We start from the raw sequence: 23,139 nt of genomic DNA, 5'->3' as shown, positions 1-23,139 counted from the left end.
CTACACCCTTATGTTACAGTTTCATTGATTTCCAGAGCCAACCTACCCTAAAAATCAAGGTTATTTGAGTGGGACTGCAACAGTGCATGGACCCATCTCCCAGCAGCAATGCAGATACAACTCATGAGAAACATGAGAACAATAAATTCAAAATGCAACAGATTTGGTGTGCATGGAAGCAAGCAACCAGGGATTTACACTTATCCCTACAAACCATGTAAAATGTGCTGTTCTGACAGCAATTCAAGGACTCATCAATACCTTGGGTAGCCTTCTGTATTCCTCTTTGTGTGTTAAGTCTTAAAAATGTTTCTACAGATGACCAGTATCTCCTCATAGCTAGGATAGCTTTCAGATATCCTCAACAAGAAAAGTCCTCCTTCAGGTAAAGATGCCTGCTGTTTGTTTTTTCTAGAACACAGCAGTTTCAGCACAGGAAAGCATCAGTTGGCTAAGGCACAGCAAGCCAAGAGTTACAGATGACTGCAGCATTTCACTGGGGGCAGGCTGGTGAGGTTGCATCTATGCACAGGCAATCAGAACAGTGCCAAAAAGGGGCTGCACAAGCTACTGATGCATTGCAGATAAAACGTAGAACAGCCAGGCTGTTTTGGCAGCAAGCCTGTTGGAGTGTAGAGCAGGAATTCTGCCTCTGGGGTGGAAACACATGTTCCTGCTTCTCCCTTTATCCAACATGGCCAACGCTATTTTCAACACCAGATTAGCTTTAGGACATACAGGTGTGCAAGTATCCTATAGCTGTTTCACAGAGCCCAGACTCTGATATTCAATCCAGCTTTCCTTTTATAATCATGCAAATACTCCATCTTTAGAAGAGATAATCATTTAATTAGGCAATACTCCTACATAATTATATGAATTGTCCATTTTGCCACTTATATAGCAGCTAATTGCAGACTTCAGGAAACAGCATGGAAGTATCTTTAGCCCTACTGCACACACAGGGAAACCGAGACAAAGCAACACTACAGTCTCTTCCAGGGTCCCAGGTCAAACAGAGCCTGAGCTTGCTGTCACTGAATGAAGACACAAAATTTTCTGATACTACTAGGAAAAAGGCCATAGGAAACAGGTAATGACTCCCACCAGCTTTTTCACATTGTCCCTGGATCACACTGCCTCTCTTAGCTAGAGTGAAGCCTCTTAATAAGAAGGTAGGCATAGATTTAGATTCTCTACTATTGCTTGACTTGAAATGAAGACATTCTAGCATCTCTTCAAGCCTTGTTGCCTCCTATGTGGTTTTTCTTTCTTTTGTTAATCAGAAAAAAAGTGAAACCTCAATAGTTTTGCGAAACTTCAATGTTTTCTGGTGAAAAATTAATTGTCCTTGAACTTGATGTTCCCTGGTGTTCTCCAACGAATGCAGTGAAATTCTGACTCCAGAGCCACACCTAGCAGTGAACTCCGCATTTCACATGTCACACCACAACGTGCTAAAACAAAACTGACAATCTGAAAATAGATACGCTTTCAATTTGCAGACAAATGTTTCATTAGAGAGGAAAAAAAATATTCCTTCCTCACTTTGTACTTGCTTCCCTTCCTCATGAAACCAAATGAGAAAGACACAGTCTGAAGAATCTCTTCCATTTTGTGACACTCGTATGAGCTATTGTTTCATACGATCTGCAGACTCAGATACCTAAAAACTGTCAACAGCAATCTGGAATTCAACTAACTGGAAAGCCTGGCAAGTTCTGGATTTGGCAGCGTGTGATGGTGCCGAGATTTTTTGCCTTGTGTTTAAGTCTCATTCTCACAAATTAATTATGAGAACAGAAGCGTTCAATAGGACTTTTATTTGTTAAAATTCTGAACTGTTTGGCATGCAGAGGACTTGGAGCAATTGACCCATTCTGCTATCATACTCTCATGAGCTCAGTGGTATCCTCGACTCATTAAAAGATTCGAGATTCTGTTCCAGCTCCTTCCCCATGCTGCCATGAACGCCACGCTCCATGGATTTGATTCCATTTGTATAATGTTCTAACCCAAGTTCACTTTGAAAATTTAAAAATCGCAATGTCAACCTTTCTGTCTGCCTTCTCCAGTAGTCTGTGCAATATTTCATGACAGATTCCTTTATCTACGGTTATAAAAAAAATTATTTTTCTGTGAATTCCCTGACACCAGCCCACTTGAGACAAAGCTCTCTTGTGACGTTCAAACCTAGTGTGAGCACCAGACTGAGATCAGATTTAAAGGAACAAAAATTAAAAAGCAAAAAACTACACATCAGCAAAATGAGTTCTTTGAAACCATTTTCAACTGGCTGAACATCAGCTTGCTCTAACAGCAATCAATAAAACCCCATCTCCAAATCCTGGCATCCACAGGGTAATAAAATGTTGTAACCAGCAGAGAGCTGTAACAGAACTGTAGACTCATGCTGCTGCAATACATTAAGTTATACAATAGGGACAGACCGATCTAACACAGCTTCTCTTTAGAAACTCTTTTACCCAAAGACTGTTTCTCTCCTTGGCATGAAAAAAATTACCTCCTAACTGCACTGGTCTGACAAGCTTCTCTACCTGAGGATATTTTAGTGCCCAAGCCTTCAGATGCTCCTGTTGCACCAAGGAACAGTCAGTATCTGCACTCTGTTGCACTGGGCACTGCATAGAACTGAACTTTCTCAAAACAAAAAAAGCCTTTTCCACTGCTAAACCGCTGAGAAACAACCATTACCAGAAACAACTGCTCTCCTAAAGAAAAGACAGGCTAAACAGGCCAGAAAATTACAGATGAGAAGAACAGAAGATTATAAACTCTATTTCATAGGTAACGATAGAGAGACTAAAGCTCACAGCTACAGAACAACCTTGGCTCTGAAATGCCACTGATCTCAGGAGTCTGATTACCAAAGAGTCCACACCCCAAAATACAAAGCTATAGGCACCACAATCTCATTGAAAGCCATGGAAAAGGAACTTCTGTGCAAGTTTTATAAATCTGGATTTAAGTTGCTCAGGATCACAACGGAAGTTTCTAGCAGAGCAGATAACTGATGCTTAATTTAGGGACTTGATGTTCTCCAAACCTTTGCTTCATAGCCTCCAATCCCTATTCCTGAAAATCTCAGGTATCTGGAAAAGAAGGATTAAAAGTCTAGTCCTCCTCAGTTCCATACAAAGACTCGAGCCGCTCAACGCACAGCGCACTTTAGGGAAGTTTGGCATTTACCCCAGGTAATGAGATGACATGAGGTACTGCTTGAAAATTGATACTTTACAAAGAGTTAGAGAAACAAAGACGGTATGCAAGGAGTTAAATCAATATTTCAGAAGGATTTATTAGTTCTGACGTGTCCCTGTCCTCCTCTCCGTATCTCTACAGGCTTGTTATCTCTTCTATGGCTGCCTTTCAGCCATTTTGTACCATAGCCAAGGACAAGCATATGGCCCACGAGCCAATTCAGCTGGAGGGAGATGCTGTGTCATGAGGGTAGTGGGTGCTCAGCTTCCTGCCTGCTCCACGAACATCACCCCACACACACTAATAACAGCATTTCCTACCTGCTGAATTTTGTGCCCTGCATACTGGGAACACAATGAAAGGGATGGCAAGAAACTGTGCTGGCAGCAGCTACGGTATTTCAGTGCCAGAACAGTTCTTCAAACACATCCAGAGTCTGTATTTATTCTCTTGGCTACCCAAATTAACCTCCTGCCCCTGGAGATGAATGAGCAGAATGAAGAGTAACACAGTTCCTGACTGCGCTTCTGTGCCGAGGGCTCATTTGCGACAAGGAGTAGGTGAAAGAAGGGCAGGGGACAGACACCTTCATATCTCGTACAATATTTGCTGGCCAGCACAGAAACTCACAGTAAGTGAGACAGCTGCAGTCTATTGTTAGTATTAATCAGTATTAAATTTCCACTCCCCTGCAAGAGCAGAGAAAAAGCTGTGATGACACTGATGATGAGATACACCCAATTTTTGAGGGCCACGCAGGAACAGGTTCGCTAGTTATAAGCCATTCAAATATAGCATGGGTTCCTTGGAGGAGATGGCTCTTATTTTGCACCAACTGAATGTTTTCCCTAAGGGCACACACTGGTTGGGAGTAGCTGTTATATACCTGTGCCTATTAACTCTCCAGGAAATAAGTATATAAAATATACATAGTCAATAACAATAGTTTCGGCTTGACTCAGACTCTTCCTTATCAGTGAAGGAGTGCACAGTGCAGAATAAGAACCAAATTTTTGTGTTAATACATTACTTCCAGCTCCAAAAAATATTTTTTCCTCCAAAAACTCATCTCCCACCACCATCACCCCCTTCCCTTCCCTGAAGAGGGCTTACAGGAAAGTTGGGGAGAAACTCTGCCAGGGAACGTAGCAATAGGACAAGGAATAAAAGTAGAAGAGGGGAGATTTAGGTTAGATATTAGGAAGAAATTCCTCACTGTGATGGTGGTGAGGCACTGGCACAGGCTGCCCAGAGAAGCTGTGGATGCCCCATCCCTGGCAGTGCCCAAGGCCAGGTTGGATGGGGCTGTGGGCAGCCTGGTCTGATGGAAGGTGTCCCTGCCCATGGCAGGATGGTCCCTGCCAGGATGTTTGGAACTGGATGATCTTTAAAAGGTCCCTTCCAACCCAAACCATTCCATGATTTTTCCTGGCAACAGAAAATTGGAGAAAAAATAGTCAATTGCGTATCCAGTACTCTTCAGGGTCTTGGAAGCCAACAACTAAAGCATTTCTTTACTCTCTGCATTAGATATATTGAAGAGAAAAAATGGTATTGTGGTCACTTTGTCATCCCTATGCAATTCTTGTAATCTTGTCCATCACAGACTTTTTTTTTTTTTTTTTAACAGACAAGTTTCTGGTTGTCTTTATCACTCCAGAAAAAGACGCAGCTGCAGTTGAGAATCTGATTTCGAATTATATACTTCAGGTTATTTCATTACCTTCTTTTGCCAGCAAGACTGAATCAGTTTTAAAAAAATATGTTGCTACCTCATGTCCTTCCAGCTCCTACAGGAAAGGGAAGACAGGACCTGTAGAAGTCTTACTGCAGAATACTTCCACCATCATTTTGCAAGAGAAAAAATGAGCAAGAGTCTTGATTTCTCTTCTAAAAAGAAGTCTCCCCACAATCAAGCAAAAGCAGAAAATTCAGCAGGGCCACGACTACTGCCAACTTACACCATTCTCTCTCCATTCCTTTGGAAGGTCAGAGGCCAAAGGTTACTCGTAGCCTTAAAATTACAGGACACCACATGCAAACATAATATATTGATTATTGTCACATGTCAATAAAGTTGTCCAAAACCATTCAGCTTAATTCCACCTTCTCAGCCTGACTAACGCCTTAAGGAAACAGGTCTCCCTGGAAATATTTATGCATGTAGATCTATGATCACATGATAATACATTGTTTTCTTTTTAAGAGACTGAAAGTATGTTGTAAATCTTAAAACACCCTGATGGTTAGATAAACAAGTTTCACATCCCCTCTTCAATACTGCATATGCAGACAGCTGAAATCATCCTGCCCATGCAAAGAAATATTTGACACCAAGTTCAATGTAATTTTCTCCAGCAGAAAAAATTTCCTGTACACTAGCAAGAAAATTATCCTAAATAAAATTCCTTAGCCACCCAAGATACAATGCCAAAGGAAAAAGGAGAGCAAATTACAGCATAGAATCTTAAAATATATGAAATTCAATTTCACTTTCAGCGTAATAACCACAAGAAATAACCATCCCAATTCTCCTCTCACTTCTGATTTAGACCAAACCTTCTCACAAAGTATACTCATAAAAAGCCAGCCATAAATATAGTAACAATGATCCTGCAAAACAGCCTATGGAATTCGTATCAATGCAGTGTAAGGTGTGCCCCAAGGAGACAGAAGTCCTTCAGAACAAAGGAACTACAGCAAAGGATCAGAGCTCATTAAAGGAGACCCACCTCTTGCCTGTCATAATCATTTTTCAAAGTGGGCAAACCTGTGGACAATGTGATCCTTCTCACCTACCACACAAAAGACACAAGGAACATTCATTGAGTGCTCTCAGATCTCTGTCAAAAAGATATTATTGCCATATTATAATTAGTTCTGTAATTCCTTGGAGCAAAGATGGAATTTCAAATCATTCCAATAACCAACCTAATAAAGCCTTGTCCAGCCCTATAGGGAATGGCACGTTTCCTTCAGCATGGCCTCTCTGATTTAACAGCTTCAAATCATGCATTTGACATTCAGCTCAGCTTACCCACACCATTGTGCTGAAATGTGATGGTTTCTGATCACATTTAAATTGCTGCAGCCCAGCAGAGTGACTCCTAGTTTCCACAGTAGGTGTGAAAAGAATCAACCCTGCAAATATAGCTAATGATAAGACTAAGCAAATTCCACACTAGAGTCTGAGCAAGCTGCTCTGTTTTGCTGTTCACAATGTACAGATAAGAATTTCTGCCACAGAAATCAGGAGGAAAAAGCCCTCTAGGAAAATACAGTAGCATTCCAATCCTCCTGTTACTCCGATCTTTAAGCTTCTGATGAGTTCTTAGAGGTAATCTCCACCTTTTTTTTTTTTTTTTAAATGTTATCTGAACTAGCCAACAAGACCATAGGAGCTATCAGACAGATATCCAGCTGATACCAGTTGGTATTGCTCCATATGTCAGTAGACCAATTAAACCAGTTGCAGACTAGTTCCTAGCATCAAGACAGCTATTTTGAAAGCACAGAAAGGCCAGAACGACACTGCAAGAAGTGTCAGGTTGTAAGCTTTCTTCCTAACAAAGGAGATGATACACTAACCTGCTAGACATGCCCATATTGGAACTGTCCTCTGCACAAAAGGGATTTGGAGTCAGGGATACCATATGCTTACGGGGGCACAGCTGTTCCCTTTCATAGCTTCGCCCTCCTGTGTTGGAGTAACCTGCTCCTGCTCTCCTGACAGACAGGCTCCCAACAGCCACGCACGCAGGCAGGCAGCCAGCTCAAGATAGCAGAAAGATACCTTTGCAATGTTGTAAAAATACCTCTTGCTGAATCAAACAGCACATGGAGCTAAAGCATTGCCAGCTTGGCTGATTTATACACATTATATGACCTAGGACCTTCTAATTTTGATGTTCCTATTTCAGATGCCTTTGAAAGAGTCAAGAGATTAATGAAAAGATATCTGTACTGGCTGATGACCTTTCTCCCTTACCACCTGCTCCATAAAATTACACGACAAGCTGTCTAGAGGCAAAGCAAGAGGTAAGGAAGATGAGACGGCAGCTGCCTGTAGAGAAGCCCTGGAAATGCTCCTGCTTGCTCTGATCTGACTTTGAGTCAAGCAGCTCTGCTTGGAAGAAGTCCTCTGCTTGGCAGAGACCAGTGAGTCAGAAGCGTAGGCTGTGCTGCGTTAGCAAAACTGAGCTCTGAGCAGAATAACAATGGGCTTTCACTCGTCTTCCTTCCTGTACCTAATTACAGCACCAAAGCAAACCCCCGGCGCCTGCATCGCTGCCCTTCTCCAGGTACCCCTCGGGCCAGACACCTGCTCAACACTGTTCTGCGGAAGATGTCTCCCGCAGAATTATTTCATTACTTTTTCAGACAACTGATACGTATCCCTCCAGGACCAGGATGCTCCTAACATGTGAACGTCTCAAAAACCCCTCCAGGGGTTAGCTGTAGCAGTAAGAGTAAATAAGCTCAGCAGGCAGGGAGAGAAGTAGCACCTTGTACCACAGTGTCCCCACGAACATCATCGAGCTGCAGTTCACAAAACCCAAGAAAAGAGCATGCACTTACATTCCAGCTGCAGACAGGCTGTGGGGAGGCTGGAAGAGCATTTTAGTGTTCTCCTCCATTTCGTGTTCCTGCATCCAGTCCACTTGCAAGTCAGTATTTTTTCAGCAGCACCTGCAGGTGTGAAGTGCTCTGAAGGTACCGGGGAACAAACAGAAACTCAGTAAGGTTGAATCCTTGGGGGGAGAAGAGCTTACTCTTCTATTTCCAGCAACAAGTAATGTAATCAAAGTAATTACATCTAAGCAGTAAGGATAGGTGCTGCCATCCATCTTTAAGTCTTCTCTGTCCACCCCCTCACACAGAGGAACACTCAGGAAAAAGCCAGTTCTGGCCCGAGGTATGACTAAAAGGCAGGCAGGTCAAAAAAAATGAGATCAGTACTACTCCCCTGTCTTATTTCCTTGTTCAATAGATTGAGGGGCAATTAAAGCCTTAAAAATGCTCTTTATTATTCCCAGGTGGTTAGGAGGGGGTTGTTGAAATCACTGGACCCTAATGCAGGTGAGTTAATTTATGGCAACTGAGGCTCTGGCCTCAGTTTGGGTGTTTCTAAAACGCTGAAAACACACAATCTGGTTGTATTATAACTTGTCTTCAAAACTACAAACACATTTACCCACAAAATAAAAGCAATCCAGGGAGATCAATCAGCAGAATATTTTTTTTTTTTGGCAAAACAATAGCATCTTAGGTAGTTTATCTGACTGCAGCCGTCTTCGAATAAATTACCAACCTGTATCTTAAATATGTTTGTCTTTCTATCTGATTAATTAAAAGCATGGTGTATTTTGTAAGCTAGTCAAAAGTAATTTTTGATAGCCCTAGTAAGGAACGCCTTCCAAAGGGAGGCATGCCTTACCAGTTATAAAGAGAGCAGCAGTGTCAGGGTACATAACAGAGCCCAGGGGTCTGATGAGAGGTTCTCCTCAGCTATTGTCTTGCCTGGGATTATACCCAAGATGATGCTATTTTATTACAGAAAACAAAGGTGCTGTACTCCAAGAGTAGGCAAGGAGGAAGAGGAGTAGGGAATGAAGGAGAGATGTTGAGTCTAGGAGAAAGGTGGGGTTAGAGGGGAAGGTATTTTGTTGTTTGTCACTGCTTCTCACTGTCCAAATCTATTTTTATTGACAATAAATAGATTTTCCCTAAACTGAGTCTGTTTTGCCCATGGTGGTGGTTGGTAAGTAATCTTGCTGTCTTGGTCTCAACACATGAGACCTTTCTCACCCTTTTTTTTCCTCCCCGCCCCATCCTGCTGAGGAGTTGGGGTGAGAAGGCAGCTGGGTGGGTGTCTGGTGGCCAGGCAAGATCAATCTAACACAATGCCACAAGAAAAAAAAAAAAGACTCCCTCTGCACAGAACAAGCTGTGGACAGCTAAGGCCCACGTATATCTTCAATCATCTACACGTATACACGTAAGATAGGAGACTTGTGAACCCTTTTTTAAGGCTGGCTCAAAGGTATATCCATTGGCAAACATCCTACAGAAGAGAGGCCCAGATCAACCAGACAACTGATAAGCAATTCTCAGAGATGAGGGTAGGACTGCATCAACCCTTCTTCTCATATCTTGCCGTTCTCTTTGTACACCTTTTTCCATCTGGCATTAGTTGAGATCTCTAGGAAAGTCTGTTACGTGATTATTGGATTGCAAAACTCTTTGGACAAGCACATTGCAGCTGAGCCGATCAGTTTAATGCCCATGTCATTTTCAAAAACAAATTTAAAAGCACATTAATCCTCTCGTATCATAGATTTTTTGCGAACTGCCAGATCCAATACCTTGTTTACATAAGGCATGTGCTAATTTATCCCAGATAAGAACAAACTCATCGAATTTAGTAGGTGGTGGAATGCTTATCAATCTGTTTTATTTCTGTTATTAAAAAAACTCTTAGGCATTCCACGATCAACAGGAATTGGATAATTTTATTTTCTCGTATTTTTAGCAGCAACACTGGGCATACAAATAAAGGCCTCACTAAAATATTTATTTCTAATATGAGTTTTACCTAATGGTCTTAAAAACAACAGCAGTTACATCACCAGCTGCAGTGGATTTTTGAACCGTGGGAGTGGGGTGGCTCACCTCATTTTAGCCCTTCTCCCAGCTCTTAGGCGCTGCAGGTTCTGTCCCATCTCCAGCTGAAAATTGAAATAAGCCCTGAATCTCCTCCCATTGCTTCTTAAAATGTTTAATTTGAACATTAGTGCTGAGTTCTTTGCCATTGCGGTGTCTGATGGGGCTCAAGTCTTTAAAAGAAATCCGGCCCCAGCAGAGAATGTTTGCAAACAGATTAGTCTCTTTCTGGATGATATAACTCTTACTGAAGCATTCAACACTTTGGTGAGACCAAGACCTGGCCCGTGGTGGAGAAGTTAACAAATCCCTGTAGTGGATAAGTGGAGCATCTGTCACAAGAACTGGAGGTGTTCTCCTTCCTGTGGCATTCTCCTATGCCTGTATGTTTTTATTAGACTCTATATTTAGTCTCCGGCTGTTGCACGCCTGACTTGCTCTGACATTTATAGACACTCTTACACAGGTAATCCAGGAGAGAAGAAGAAAAAACAAAAAGAAAAATGGTTCCATTTAATGGCAATCTTCAAATCCTTCAATTGCACTCAGAATAAAAGGTGGAGAAGGGAGGAACAAATAAGATAAATGCACTAGGGCATGGCTGGGGATAGATACCACCCAGTCTTTTATAACAAAATGCTGCAGTAAAAGTCTAACATTGGGAAATAATTTGCCTTAAGGTTGAAATATTTCAGCTGCTTCCGATCAGCAATTGCATTTAGGTGGGTGAGGTTTTATGGCTCTAATAAGAAAGTCTAGGTTTCTGGGACTGCTGTGCACTGGAAACTTACATTACCTTTTTATAAAGAAGATTAAAATTATTAAAATCTTTACACCAAATTCTACACAGAAAAAAATGCCTTTCAATAGCTGCATTTTAAAATGGCCTGTTTATGGGATTATGATATAATTTGTTTATGTTTTGGTTATTCTTTCAGGTTAGGCATAACAAAAGCATCTTCAGGCCTTTTAATGCAATCTAAAATCACATTTTTCTAGATCTCTGTTCTGTGTTTCCATGCCTTTTATCCTCATAATCCCTCATACAGCTCTGGGACCCCCCAATCAGATCAGGATCCCACTAACAGACTCAATTGTACGCAATATAAGCATCCAATTCCATGTGATTAGATAAGCAGCATGCAGAAAAGAGGATGATAGCATCTGTCAGATGAAGATGCTCCTAAGTACTACAGTGATTTTGGGTAGTGTGTAGGGATTTCTTAGAAAAGTCATTCATATAAATCTGTATAACACCACTGACTTCAGAGAACCCAATTCTGAAAAGAAGGGGGGGAAAAAAAGTAGATTTCCAAACTGGTATAAATCTCTGTGGTGCTGATTTCAGTGCTGCTGGATTTCCAGCAGCTGCAAGTAGCATAAATCAGTGTACCTCAGCAGAGCTTCCCAAATCTGAGCATCAGTCCCTCAATGCCCATCTTCTTTCCTCAGAGTGTAAGTGTTCAAACCAGGTATTAGGACACAGGAGTTACCATCTGTAAGGACAAGGGAAAAAGTCAGTTATCAGTCATTTCTCATATCCCTTTTGCAGGCATTAATACTGCTAAGAGGGTTGATGGCTTTCTGCCTGTCCACTAGCAGCTAAGTGGAAAGCTATCAAAGAAAAATCTAGGTCAAAACCAACCTTTATGTACATCTTTTCTTTAAGACTGTTTGAACAGTACATAGAGGTATGCTCCATTATCTGAGGAATTGTATCTGTGAAAAATATAGTCCTTGTAAAATCTCTGGAATATCAGCTTTACTTCTTTATACAATGAGGACACCTGATTCTTCTCACTTTCTTTTTTGGTTAAAAGGACGCCAGTTTTCATTAAGCCTGCACAAGTTGGGACAGTATCAGTTTGCAGTAAAAATGGCTGAGGGTTTGAAATTCTAGTAGTTTCTTAAGAACAATTCAACTGCAGCACAAATGCCATTCAGTCTTTCAAGTGTTGAGTAATGCTGGGTGTTTTATCTGACTTCAATGGATATGCAGTCACTGGAAGAATAAAGAGGCAGAATACGTATTTCTGCCTCAGCTGGACTTTGAACACTTCAAGTGGTTTTCAATCATTTTTGTCTCAGCAGCAATTATGTTTCCAGATCCAGCAGAAATTATTTGGCAGATACCTGGCATATTAGCACGGTTATGCATTTAATATCCACACACCAAAACTCTGCATGGGGATGGAGGGCAATGGGATTTCTAGCACTAAATCTTCCAGATTCACAGAACTAAAAAAGTCTTAGGATGGACTCCACTACTGAGCAAAAGAAAAATAATAAAAAAATTATTCTGTCCAAAAGTGATACATTGTCAAGTTGTATTCCTTTTAAAATTTAAGGCTCACAGTTACTCATGTTATCATTAGTGTCTATAATACATGTTTTTATTGTAGTTATTCTCAACTGATGTTGATACCTTTTTCTGGCCAATTTTTATTCGTCTTCTCTGTACTTTCAAAAGATATATTTTGCTGCAAAGACAAAAAAGCAAGATTTATTCCCACGCAGACCATTGATTTTCCCTACAGCACTCCATGGCACCCACAAAAAGTATTCATCATTATTAGTATGCTGTAACAGCTTCAAAACATTTAGTTAATAGGGTGTTTAGGACCAGCATTGGCAAATGCTGCAGTGGCTTTGCAAAAAGTGGTATACAGTGGTATATATTAAGCTATAGTGGTATATATTTAGTGGTATATATTAAGCTCATTCGGCTTGTACAGCATCCCTGACCACTGGCACCGCACGCAAGTCCATGAGCTCTGGATCTGTCCCTTGGGTCATTTATAAGCATATGACTTAAACAGATATGAATTAAGTACAGCTCCAAGGAAACATATGGTACTAGACTCTCAGGCAGTAAAAAATTGTTATACCCCAGGGTAAGGAAGAAGCAATGGATGTTTTCTACAGGTGAAAATCTGTGAAACCCAAATGTCTTCCATGGCCGCTGCCATCTTGCTGAAGCAAATGCTCAGACTTCAAGCTCCAGCTGAAAGCACAGCCAAATCCTGCTTGTTTAAAACCTGCAACTGTCTGGTTTCTGTCTTCACCCTCCTTTTCTGCCACTCTGTATGCACGCTGCTGATTCTTACCCCGTTATGTTACTTTATATTCAGTCTTGCCATTGCCTACCTCAGTAAATTTCTGCAAATCAAATTCTGCTTTCACAACCAGAGCTATATTTAGCAACAGACCCAGGGTTGTTTTTCATCTTGTGGTTCAAAAGGTTTATTTTTCCTTCCTGTAAATCGTAGCCTGAGCCTGAAGATTTATCAGGCCTGAGTCACCCATAACACACTTATTACATTGCTGTGCTCTCTGCAAAGACACTCAGAATAAAAGTGGTCCAGCCCATGCGTAGCTTTGGTGATAGCTCTTCAAGCAGCAGAATATTTGTGTTCCAGTCAGCATCCACTGGAAAACAGTTGTGAAATTACTTCTCAGTTCACAGAGGCACAAAATTGGGTCCTTCACTAATGTTAACTATTTAGCACCTTTTTATCTTCTTAATTTTACCTGATAAAATAATAGCCTTTGTTGTTAATCTCTGATTGCTGAGGCTGGAAAAGCTCATGTATTTAGAATTAGCATTTTTGGCGTTTCTTGAGAGCTATTTCCCAGAAGCACCATTTGCTTCTATCACATTAAATAATTTTTTTCTGCCCCTCAGTATGCCTTTCCAGGGCTTTTATTTCCCCTGTATCAGACAGATCAATCTCGTGGCAGCTAGTGTCTGGTTATAGGAAAATCTGATATTGAAAGCCTTGAAGTGATCTGTAAAAAGCACCGTGTACTTTCTCTTGTTTCTTGCTGACCAGCACTCAACCTTCTAATCCAGACAACAGCTCCATGCTGGTGTTTTCCTACTGCAAACACTCCAAGTCAGTTTGCACCCCTACTTATATCATAGCAGCGTGGTAACATGAGGGTTTGCCCTGCCATAGCTGGTGGTTAAGGGTGTGATTTTTAAGCATGGAGTGCTAACCAGAAGTTCAGCTACACTGGGACAGCACAAAACACTAGTAAACTGCACCTTTACACAGCCACTGATTGCTTTTGGGAAGGGCAGTAATCATAGCTACACTAAATTGAGGTTGGTGTCCCCTGATTGCTTTGCTCTTTGAGGCTTGTCCCACTGACCTCCCCAGTTCCCTTTCCTGCTCAGTCAGAAACTGCTTCTTTCACAAAACAAATAGATGGCTTCAGTGTGACAAGGTTTATCATTTCAAAACCTCATTTCATTGCTTCTTTGATTGAGAATAAAGTTGCATTTCTATTACCCCTTCTATCTGTCAAAGGCCATTAGCTAGAAATCTCATCATAATTCCTTGCATAGTCCAAGTAAATGAATTTCTTTTCATGGTTCTGCAGCCTGAACATTTTTATTGTAGCTATGCGAGACAAAGAAAAACCATTTTTGATAATACATCTTTCCTTCTTCACTACAGGGGAATGCAATTCGGCCACGTCCCTTCCCTTTGTCTCCCAAACACTCCCGGTTTGCACATACCAGGTTTATTTCACGGCCAGGGCTTTGTTCAGACCTCTTCTGGGCTTTGCTGCGACTGGAGAATTAGCAGGGACCTGACACCAAACAGCAGGATCCACTCAGCCTGAGATCTGAGTAAGCCACCAACTCTTCCACAGGTATATGGGCCTCTACGGGCCTACCTCTACAGGCCTCTGTGGTCCCATGGGCCTACCCTTGTCCTCAGGACCTAGGGGACTTGTCAATGCCCCCAAATTCTCCAGAATGAAAGGTTTTAGGTAGCCAGCTCTAGCTTTGCGCATGAAATGCAGAACACTGCTCCAGAAGATTTTATTTAACCAAGAAGCACCTTGAACAGTCCCTTGTTGAATCCTATGGAAGAATCATATAGGCAGAGAACTACTAGGCCCCATAAATATCACTTCATTCCCCAAATATTCAAGCTCATTTTTGAGATAGAAGTTAAGCTTCTAAGCCACTGAGAAAAAATTACAAGCAACACCAAATTCTCACCTGATAGCAAATGAAGACAGGAAGTAGTATTGATTTTTCATTATTTTTTAAAATAGCTTAATACAGACTTGGCTTCAGAGACTTCACCCTACGCTTGCTACATTATCTATTTTGCTGCAGTTCTGTTGAGCACTATCAGCCTGGTCACTTTAAATCAGATTTCCAGACTGAAGTTCTCCATGAGCTTACCTGGGAAGCCAAGGGGATCCTGAACCCTCAACTCAAAGAGCACAACCCCATGGCTGCTTCCACATTATTCAGTGACTATGCCAGTGCCTTGCATCACTCGCTGCACACATGGCTTGTCAAAGACCACTTGTCAGACATAACAAAAAGCATTTCCAGCTCTGAGAATCTGTGTGCATTGTACACTCAAGAGGTACCTTGGACATCAGTTTGTTACATTTGATTACAGCATGCAAGTAACATGTAATGAAGCAAGATGAGAGGATTTGGCTCTGTTGAAGTGGTTGAGATGAGAAAGCAGAAAGATTGTTCTTGCTGTGTTCTTAACAGATGTGCCGTCATCTATGTGTTTCTTTGGTAGCTGAAGCTCAGTGGAGGATGAAATGCAGGACACAGAAGCACTTTCACTTGAAGTCTCCCCAGTAAATCTTATCCCTTTGTTCTTGCATTAGATGGGTGGGAGAATCTGAAATAAAGGATTGGTTATTGAAAGCTCTGGAGCTTTTAGTAAGACTTAAGACATCAGGATCTGGTAACAAAGAGTGTTTGCAATTCACACATTTTGCAGAAGAATTTTGCCTGCCAAGTGCCTGATCACATCAGAGAGCCTGGTTTTGCATAACAGACTGAGAACAGGCACCAGGCTTTAGGAAGGGTTTTTCCTGTAGTGGGAGCCTTCTGAGGATCTCATTAAAAACTGAATTCCATACATTATAGTTTTTCCTCAAGAAAAAACAGTATAAATATTAAAAATGCCACATCCAAGGCCAGTCATGTTCCAGTTTACCTTCCATCTGAGGGCTTTCAGAGGCTCGTTGTTTCTGCATGTGCTTTTGTGAAAGTATTTGCAGTTACCTGCTGCTCAGACAGGTTGTGATGGCTTTTGGTGCTATTGCTGCCACGTTGAGAGGCTGTCTACAGAGGCCACAGAACAAATGACAGCCTGTTATATGGACCACACCAAACCCCAGGTCCCTATACAGAAGCTTAAGCAAACCACTCCCCTGTATGATTTAAATCACAACCAAGTCCACACAGCCCCTGATTAAACTGACAGCTAAAGGAATTGAAGGAAGAAATCAAACAGAGTAGCTTAGAACTCTCTAGTTTTCATTGTCATCTCCAGAAGTTATAATAATGTCCACAGAAGTAATCTGTCGGTCCTGCTTTATCTACACAGCTCATGTTCAACTCCACATTGACTTGCTGACATCTCTGGGTGACAGCATCACAAAGTCCCTTGAACACTTCCTGCCTGGCATTTTCTAGCAGGTTCATTAATTAGCAAAGGGAAAGGTTATTTGCTCTGCCAGGTTTATTTCTGTTTTGTTATTGACATGCTATCTGTTTGCTATGGTGAAGCCTCTTACAGAACTGCAATTAAAATACATGAGTTAACTTACCCTTTTCTCCTCTTTCCTTGTGGAATTATCCTGCTGTCTAGTGTTTTCCTGCTGCTTAGACATGCCAATCACACTGTTCCTGCAAAACAAGAGATCAAGTCCATCCAGAAACAAAAATCCCATATTGCAATCTGGCAGCATGGATTTATTCTATCAAATAATTATTTCTATGTCAACACTCAAGCCCACGTGGGATCCTGCTTCAGTCTGGGTCATCCAGGGCAGCTTGGCCATATTTGAAGTTTCTGATGGACAAGATTGAGCTTTTCACTAGAAAACTGAGTGCCATAACGTGTAAGGAAGCACTAAGCAGTCAGTAAAATAGTGACACTAAAGTGTCTGGGACTTTGAGAACTCCACCTGCACCTTAGCACTTGCACCTTCGCTTAAAGGGCTTCGTGTTCTAATTACATTTTGTAATCAGAAATACAGTGCAGCTCAAACAAATACAACTATTAAAGGTAACACAGTTCATTAATTGATCTGTCTTCAGTGTTAACAGGTTTCTACCAAAAGAACAGACATTGCTGAGTCTCATGCAGATATCAGGGACTACGCATCTCCTGAAATTATACAGAAATAAGTATTTTGTGCTCCAAGACTCCAGAATTCTCAAAACTGGAGTGCTTCCTATCTGACAAGGAGAAAAGCTTCCGTACCACAAATAATCTTTGAAAATAGTTCAATATCAAATTACTGGGGATTTGCTCCCTTGTACTGCGTTTGACCTCTTTGCAAGTAGAGGACAGAAAAAGATAATTAAGCCACTTAACAGCATCCAGACACATAGCGCTACTTGAGATAAACATCACAACAGAATTAATGCATCACTTAACTAATAAGCAAGGAAACAGTCATAGCTCAAGCCTTATCCTTTAGACTGCTGACTGAAGAGCTCCTGTTACTCTACATATCATTAATCTAAGTATATAAGGGCCTTTCCTAGGGGAAGGAGCATTTGTTTGCTAAGAAGTATCAGAAACAGCCAGAAGAGATCAATTTTACACTTCAAGGTCTATAAATGAATTAAAGAAATCCTTCCTGAAGGCCATGTCAAATAGAGACATCAACTGTATGTCAGCTGAAGCAAACCCATGAGTGAAGCAGAGCATTTTTAGCTCATGGCATGTTTATTTCATTGTTCAGCTCTTACTGCAGGTGCCAAATTTTACATGGACTTTCTTTCACTAGAAGAAAAACAGGACTGCTATTTCATTCACTGTTTTGAGTAATATTGCAGCAATGTATATATATTTTTATTGGCTAATGAATGGTTGAGCCCTTCAAGTAGTGAGTGAGAAAAAAAGTCCCCTTGATATTCACATTTTGAGCAACATGCCTCAGGCCACGTCCCTAAATCTACACCTGATGTCCAAGCTAGGGCGGGTCAGTGCCTAGACATACAAAACACCCACATCTGAATTCTGCTAAATTCCTTCGAGGATCCATAGCATTAAATTACTACCTGAATGAAGGATCAGACCTATAGCAGATCATCTTGACCGTACTTTTTTACTAAGGGAGGGGAGAAGCAGGAAAAGGAAATGCTTTTTCACCACTGCACAGTCAGAGTTGGACAGAGTCTGGCCACTGCAAGGGCACTTTGGAGAGTTCCTGACTGTAGAGGAGCCCAACTGAAGCCAGTGAATCCCCATTAGAGGTTAAATATATGTATAAGACTGCCTACTACACTTTCTATTACTCTGTATGGTATTGACAGCTACTTAACATTCTTGTGATCCAGTAGAGCATGAAGAAATCATCTTGGAAAAACGCCTTGCCAGTACACCTCAGAGACCAAATGGAGTTCCAGCTTGAAAAGAAAATTCAGTTGGGTATAAAACGTTGTTAGACAGATTGAGGAACTCATCTGAGAGCAAGGATTAGCACCCATACACAAATATTTTGCATATGGCAAGTCAGAGCAAGCTGAAAAAACAACTCATCCACCCTTTGCATCACTATGATCAGAAAAAAAATATGATGGATGGTCCAGAAGGAAAACATCATTTATCAGCTTGCTTCAAGCCTAAGATTTTTAGTTTTTTTTTTTTCTTAGCTACTAATTCTTCCTGACAAGAAGCTTTTGATCAAGTGCTTAGACAACAGAAAGCCCTAATTTGCAGTGCCAGCAGTAAAGCTGTCTGTTCTGGAGGGCCAACATCCCCAAGCACTGCATGATATCCTTGCTGAGAAGAGCTGGGTTGCCAAATCCCCCTAGTTTGCCTCGCTGAAGGACCATATCCATCAGTTGTGATCACAGTTGTGGCTTTTACTTTGAACTACTGTTAAACATGTTTAAAAACTGAAGTTGCTGCAAGTTATCCTTGCAAGTTCTCAGCTTCCAGAAAAAAAGATCACCTCCTCCCCCCCCTCAAACTTGAAACAGACTTATGAAACAAAATCCTGTCAATTATCTTAAACTGATGAAATAGAATAAATCTCTAGATAGAGACATTGCTTGTGTGCCAGGCATCTGTTTAGAGATGTTTATTTGTAGCAGGACCCATTTATGATTAAGCTCCCACTGTGAATAACCACCCCTTATCTCCCGTGCCTACTTTCTAATATCTCTAGCATATTGAGCAGGAAGCCGTGCCAAGCACTTCTGCAAAGAGTTATTGTAAAAAAAAAAAAAAAAAAAAAAATCAGAGCAGGTAAGAGGAAAGCATTATCTGATAAATGAAAGAGACTTTATTCACCCTTTAGGATGCCTCATATCATCTTAAACCTCACAGCTGCTCTTTCGGGGCAGTACCAAGACAGGGCGCTAGGGAAGTGGGATCCCATCTCAAATCCACTGACTTTATGCTTACACAGACCTTGCCATGTTCCTCCTCCTTCACTGAGGCCTGCTGTGACTACATTAGCACATTTTCAGAGGCTTGCAGCTCCCACCATTGGGGCACAGTAAGTCTCCATCTGCAGCCTGAGAGCCCACAGTCATACAAAGGAGTTAAGCCAACCTCCTCTACAAGCTGTACCATGCACACATGGAAGTCACTGTCTGTCAGCCAAAAGGGCAGTAACTCATTAAAATATGCTAACGAGATCTTCTAACTTCACCTTTAATCTAGGAAGGAAGTTGCTTCTGTTTTCTCAGTGTCACTTAGAGTCAGCCACTCCTGCTTTGGCAAGCACTTGATTGATTGTTGTATCATTCTTGCACCATCTTCTCATTTCTTAATGTTTGATTTCTGTCTTTGTAAAGGGAGAAAAGGCCAAGTTAAAACAGACAGCAAGCATTTCCCCAGTGACCTGGGGGAGAAAGCTTAATTAACACTCAGAAATCCCTGGCATCTCAGAATTGCTCAGCACTTGTGGATAGGCTGCTGCTCCCAGCTGCCTTAAACACAGGCTTGTGAATTGTTACAGCTTCAAGTGCTATTAATGTGTTTGTTAATAACAGCATCCTCATCTCCCTTGTAACCAAGCTGCCACTGTAAGCACGTTTACTAGGGTGGGTGCAAGTAAATCAAAAAGTTTTAGGGCAGGAATGACAAACAAAGGCAGAAGTCTTGGGGCCCTGCTGTGAAGTCAGAGGTGGTCTTGATCAATTTTGGGGGCCTTTAAGAAGCCCATACCTGCAATGTTCAGTGTGAATTATTCCAAGGTCATAAGCCCATGCTTTGTTATCCCCCAGCCTATCACTAGAGAAACAATCAGAGCCCATCATTAGCCACTACCTAGGTACAGCAGATGCAGATGCTGCTTGTTTCTAAGCATTTGCCCTAGAAAATAACTCACAAGGTTACAAATCTCACCAAGCTAGACATCAGGTAAAACATTACAAGATAGACTTCAAAAATTACACTGTGAAATCAGCTAGAGATTGCCCAGAGACACTAGCTCACCCAGGCACCCCAAAGCACACGAGCAGCTCCTTCCTTGCCACCAGAGCCCTCAGGGAAGCTCCATAATTAGCTGCTTCCCAAATTACACAGCACTGCCTAAAAATCCAGGATGCTTTAAGGTATGACATCTATTATGACATCTATTCTCAGCTGCAAACAGAGAATCACCTTGGAAAAACCTGAGCACGCTCACTAGTTACATAGCATCCTTTATATACATAAAATACATATATTAATAAATAAATAAATAAACAAACAAACACACACAAAACTCCTTAGACCACAGAACTCAATGGGTTCATGGCCATAAGAGGGATTAAATACCCACAAGCAGAGTGTGGATGAGCAAGATTGGCCAGGAGGAAGGCACTAGCCAGGTGGGATTGGGCAAGAATAAATGCAGGTGGTAACACAGGATGAGTTAGAAATACCTACCCCTGCTGCTAAAAATGGGTGTTGTTTAGTTGAAGAAGGAATTGCAGTTTTTATGCTGAAAAGGTCATGAAAAGTAAACCATAAAGAATATCAAGCACTTTATATGAGCTCTTCTAAATTGCTTTAAAATACAAATGTCCTTGATGCTGCCTAGTTAGAGTCACAATTTGAATTTTGTTCTTGAAGCAGGTTTATTTTCAAGGTCAGAAGATCATTTGTGATCTGAACCTTCTCAAAAGTGAGCTTTGTTCCCTCCTCTGTCTCTAATCACTTTGTTATAAGCTTTCATGGTTCAGTCAAAATGCATTGTATTTTAAGCCAGACCAAGCAAGAGAGGGGATAGAAAAAGTTACATTGGGGAAGTGGTATTCATACAAATAAATTCATACAAATAAATTCAATTGTCATTCATACAAATAAATAAAGAGTGGAGACTGAAGCTGACTCTCTGTTTTATTTCCTAAACTATTTCCTATTTCCTAAACTAATCAAAATAGTTTAGAAAACAAAATATATGGAGATATACAAAGCAATACAGGCTTTGTAAATCTCTTTTTGGTGGTGTACTGAAGTGTGTCACGTTTTCCTTTATAATACTGCTTTCTCACGGAATTATAACTTGGATAAAACAAACAAATCCACCAGAACCGAAAGCTGAATCTTGGCAGATGGGAAAGATCAGGCTAATATTAAAATAAAGGATTTGGGCTCTCTGGATATAAAGCAGGACAGACAGCATAGGAGCAAATGTGTCTTTATCCTCATTTGCATTTCCACAGTCCTGACACGAATGTTTGCATTTTCCAGCTAATGAATACAGTTGTACAGAGTTAATTCACCATGGAAGAGACATCCAAGGCTTCCCCATAGAATTAGGAAGAAGCTGAGTATTTAAAGACACTAGAACATAACAAAAAGTCACCCGGAATAATAAATTAAGTGCAAGGCTCACTTAAGACTTTCTGGTAAACTTCGTGTTACTGTTCATGGGGTCACAGGTCTGGCCTTGTACTGACCCAGAAGTACATTAGAAGCCAGGGACTAGATTTGTGTTTTTTTTTTGGGGGGGTGGAAGCTGAGGAAGTGCATCTACAGACCCAGCCCCAAACTCCCAGCATCTCTTCTGCTTTTCACGTCCTGTTCATTTCTCTGTTCCAGCTCCAGAAAGTAATGAGCCTCATCCCCCTTTTCAGTGGTGATTTTTCTATGGCCCCAAATTGTGAGAGATTAATGCATTTCTTAGAAAGTCCCTGGGCTCACATTCCAGCTTTCCAGTTGAATTTGTGTGGGCTGAAATCGGTCTCCTCATATTATCCTAATTTCCTTCTTTCTGGTCTTTCTCCATCTGTGACTTGCAGATTTGTCCATCATAAAAATGGCAGTGGGGCAAAGAAAGGTATTAATAGAAGCAAATGATTTTACAAGCTTCAAAAAGTGCTGTAAATCTAACCCGTAGAGCTAAATTTCCGTAGCAGTCAGAGCGCGGTTACAGCTGGGAAAGTGACTGTAGAAATGAACCCTTTTCCCTCGATAGGTTTGCTCACAGAGGATGAAATTGATGCTCTCAGACCAGCAGCTCTCAACGTAGGGCTTGCGTGAGTTTTATAATGCCCTGTCCTTAACCCGAAGCTTGTCAGGGACTCACTCTTTCGGCTCATGATCGCCCACTGGTTGTTACTGGGCTCACTGGGTTGTGCTGGGTGCTCTGCAAGCAAATACCAGCCTCTGGCCAAACTCATCACCTGGGTTTTATTACCCTGCAGTGCCTTGCACTAAAACAGAGTAATTTACTTCTCTTTTCTGCTTTAATCCCCCAGGTTGCCTTCAGGAAAAGGCCCTCAGTGCGCAGTTACATCCCCTAAATGCAGTCTGAGATGCCAGCAGATTCAGGGAAAGGCCACATGGAAATTAGGTGGCAGCATGGGTCAGCATACGGATCATTGTAGCATGACTCAGGGATGATTCTGCAGATGCTTTAGCAAGAAATAACAGCTTGAAGTTTTGTCCCCTGAGCAGGATCAAGACTTCAGGGTCTAACCCTTGATGCTTCAACTTACAGCTCAATTTCCAAAACGTATTGAGTGTACCAAAATACTTCCAGATGCTTTTTGTTTGTCTCCTGAATTCAACACGTCAGACGAGGCAAGAGTAAATTGCCAAAACATCTTGCAGATCGAATGCTGCAACAGTTTTACCTCCGACTTCATTTCAGGAAGACAATAAATACTCTCCTATTCCCATCAAGGCTCCGTTGAAAAGCAAGGCTGATGCTCCATTAATCACTAGTGCGATGGTTCGGCGTCGTGAGAGCCAACATTTCTCTGTCTTATAATCACTGAAACATCAGGGGACACATGGC

The 23,139-nt window shown here is 41.4% G+C and overlaps 2 long non-coding RNA genes across 4 annotated transcripts in view; both read right to left on the bottom strand.

Annotated features, from left to right (window-relative positions):
• Nucleotides 1–7,932, bottom strand: part of LOC121060527 — a 43,222-nt gene extending 35,290 nt beyond the window's left edge. For both annotated transcript variants that reach the window (XR_005814838.1, XR_005814837.1), the window contains exon 1: nucleotides 7,801–7,932. This is a non-coding gene — a long non-coding RNA (uncharacterized LOC121060527). The remainder of the gene's footprint in view (nucleotides 1–7,800) is intronic.
• A 6,345-nt stretch (nucleotides 7,933–14,277) lies between these two features.
• LOC121060511 lies at nucleotides 14,278–19,735 on the bottom strand. Of its 2 annotated transcripts, none has more exons than XR_005814831.1 (3): nucleotides 19,558–19,735; nucleotides 16,492–16,570; nucleotides 14,278–15,554 (listed from the first exon to the last, which is right to left on the bottom strand). It is a non-coding gene; the product is annotated as an uncharacterized LOC121060511 (long non-coding RNA). The 2 variants fall into 2 exon arrangements; XR_005814832.1 differs by lacking the exon at nucleotides 14,278–15,554 and adding an exon at nucleotides 15,882–16,003.
• Between the last annotated feature and the right edge of the window lie 3,404 nt (nucleotides 19,736–23,139).

This window comes from Cygnus olor, chromosome 27, assembly GCF_009769625.2.
Source record: "Cygnus olor isolate bCygOlo1 chromosome 27, bCygOlo1.pri.v2, whole genome shotgun sequence".
Classification (NCBI taxonomy): domain Eukaryota; kingdom Metazoa; phylum Chordata; class Aves; order Anseriformes; family Anatidae; genus Cygnus; species Cygnus olor.
The sequence above is the reverse complement of the archived record's forward strand: the minus strand, read 5'-3'. Positions and strand labels throughout refer to the sequence as shown.